Genomic DNA, 2,725 nt, shown 5'->3' with positions numbered 1-2,725 from the left:
ACACCTTGGATAAATAGAGTAAAAGATCAGTGTCAGGACGGTGGCATTGGTACAATCTGTGAAGCGTGTGCAGGTTTTGCCAGGTTTACCTGCTCTCATTCTGTGCGTGTGTCCTCTGCAATTTTATCGCATGCCTAGGTCAGTGCAGCCAGTACCTCCACCAAGATACAGGCCCGCTCCATCACCCCAAGGCTCTCTGGTGTCCCTCTTTACATCAAGGCTCACCCTCTGTCCCATCCCTAACTTCTGGCCACTAGTAATCTGTTCCCCATCTCTGTAACTTTGTTATATCAAGAGTATCCCACATAAACAGAATCACAGTATGTAACCCACCACAACTGGGAGTTTTCAATTCAGCGTAATTCCCTCAGGATCCATCCAAGCTGTTTGCACATTCATCTTTCATTCCTTTTTATCACCGAGCTGTCTTCCAGGGGTTGGACGTACCACAATTCACCCATGGAAGGACACTTGGGTGGTTTCCAGTTTTGCGTTGTTACAAACAAACCTGCTATGAACTTCCGTGTGCAAGTTTTTGGGTGAACATGATTTTCAAGTCTGAGTTGAACACCCAAAGTTATCACTGCTGGGTGGGATGTGAACAAGGATCAATGCCTTTGAAACTCGAGGCTGCGAAACCCTGGAGCAAGGAGGTCAGATGCAGCAGGGGAGGGGCGACATTTCTGAGCACCGGGTCCTGCTGGAACTTGTCCAATTACATCACGGGCTGAGGACTTCATGAAGATGGTGGGAGGTGCCTGGAATGTTTCAGAACCAGGTTTCTGGAATCACTGTCTTGGACCCTAAAACATGGGCCTGTGATTTAGGGGACCCAGCAAGTGAGAGACGGGGGCAGCCCTCAGCCCAGCCCCTCTAACCCTCCCCACATCTCCGTTCATCCACACAACTCTCGTTTTATCCCAGGAGGGCCCTGGCTGCCCCCCGGTCACCTGCTGGTCCCACCACCATTCCCGTCATCGGCCGCACCCAGGGCCCTCTCTCCTTCCCTCTCCTCTTCTGAATTTCAGCCCTCCCTCCTGGAAGCCTGCCCCATCGTTCCCAGCCATTCCTGATTGCTCTGTGCCTTGATCTTGTACTGGAAATAGTAAGTGGCTTTCAAACATTCTTTGAGTCACAGATCCCTTTGTTCAAAGGAAATTGTACCCAGAAATATACACAAATAAACCCGATAAAGGCAGAGCCCTCAGATTAAAGCTGGCATGGGGCTGAGGAACCTCCGTTTTCATCCACACTCCTGGCCCTCCTGCCCACCCCACCTGCCCCTGGAAAAGCCCGGGTGCTTCAAAACTCCCAGTCCACATGGCAACACACGGCAGGTACCACGGTTCTAAGGCTTCACCCTCGTTCTGGACTTCTGGGTTCTCTAGGACTCTTTCTTCGGCTTCTCCTGCTCAGAGGGCGGTGTCTCTCACTGAGCTCTTGTCTGTCCTGCTGGTGACCCGCCGTTCTGGGGTTGCTGGGTGAACTTGAAAGGCCGCTGCCAGGTGTCAGCAGCTCTCATGACAGGGCAGGCTCTGCTGATGACGGCTGAGGGGTCCTGGGCGGGGCTCAAAACCTGCAGAGGCCTCAGGGGACCTTTGTCTATGACATGGCACTTAGCTTAGGTGGTGCATAGTAGCCGCCTGGGGCTTCCCGGGTGGCTCAGCGGTAAAGAATCTGCCTACCATGCTGGAGACTCAGGTTTGATCCCTGGGTCAGGAAGATCCCCTGGAGAAGCGAATGGCTACCCATTCCAGTATTCTTGCCTGGAGAATCCCCTGGACAGAGGAGCCTGGGGGGCTATGGTCTATAGGGTCACAGAGACACGCCTGAGCACCCACACACAGAAGCCGTCCAAATGGGTCTCAGTCTACTTTCACAAACAGGCATCGGACGCCCACTGGGCACGGTGCTGGAGGCGCATCGGGAGCTGGACCTAGGGAGGAAGACGAGGCCCCCGCCCCAGAGGAAGAGGAAGACTGGCTAGGCTGCTGAGGCGGGGAGGAGGCAGGGGCCCTGTGCCTAGCGGTCGGCAGGAGGCTGCGGACCGACTCCAAGACCAGAGCAGGATGAGGGGCGCCGAGCTCTACGGGAGCCCCGCAGCCGGGCCGGGTTCTCACTGCCCCACGACGCTGGTCCACCCCGCCTGTGCCGAGCACGCCCCGCACCTCTGCTTCACGCCCTGCCAAGGGGCCCCCGTCCTCCCGGCCACACGCGAGCCCCGCAGCCGGGCCAGTTCTCACCGCCCTAAGACGCCAGTCCACCCCCGCTCTGTGCCTAGCATGCCCCGCACACACCAGCCGACGAGCGCGGCCCTGGGGGACCAGTTCAGGGGCGAAAATGCAGCCTCAGCCTCTCCGACCAGCTCAGCAGGAGCCCTCAACGGGGGCTGAGAGCCTCTGGGGCTTGACCCCCTGGGTTTCTGCCCCCGGGGCTCACACTGAGCCCCTGCTGGTGATTCGGGCTGATTGAACGGTCTTCATCGCTCCCTTTCCGCCCCCCTCACTCCGGGTGAAGCCTGAGCCTCTCACCCACCCCACCCCACCCCCGACCCTTTCTGCAGAGTGTGAAGCCCCCCGGGGGATCGCACAGCTGCTGCAGGAGGCTCGCGTGTCCCTGCTCCGGGGCCGCCGGGTGTGTGCTGTTCCCACGGTAAATCAACACGGGTGGGTGGTCACGTGGGCAAGTCCCACCCACACTGTCGTCTTCACCCCGGTTATTTTTA

At 57.9% G+C, this 2,725-nt stretch overlaps 1 long non-coding RNA gene across 2 annotated transcripts; it reads right to left on the bottom strand.

Moving 5' to 3' along the window:
- Nucleotides 1-519: 519 nt before the first annotated feature.
- LOC112442583 (uncharacterized) lies at nucleotides 520-1,547 on the bottom strand. 2 transcript variants are annotated; one of them, XR_009491622.1, is made up of 2 exons: nucleotides 1,342-1,547; nucleotides 520-803 (listed from the first exon to the last, which is right to left on the bottom strand). It is a non-coding gene; the product is annotated as an uncharacterized lncRNA (long non-coding RNA). The 2 variants fall into 2 exon arrangements; XR_003030753.2 differs by having other exon boundaries at nucleotides 520-758.
- Between the last annotated feature and the right edge of the window lie 1,178 nt (nucleotides 1,548-2,725).

This window comes from Bos taurus, chromosome 19, assembly GCF_002263795.3.
Source record: "Bos taurus isolate L1 Dominette 01449 registration number 42190680 breed Hereford chromosome 19, ARS-UCD2.0, whole genome shotgun sequence".
NCBI lineage: Eukaryota > Metazoa > Chordata > Mammalia > Artiodactyla > Bovidae > Bos > Bos taurus.
Note: the sequence above shows the minus strand (reverse complement) of the source record. Positions and strands in the feature narration are given on the sequence as shown.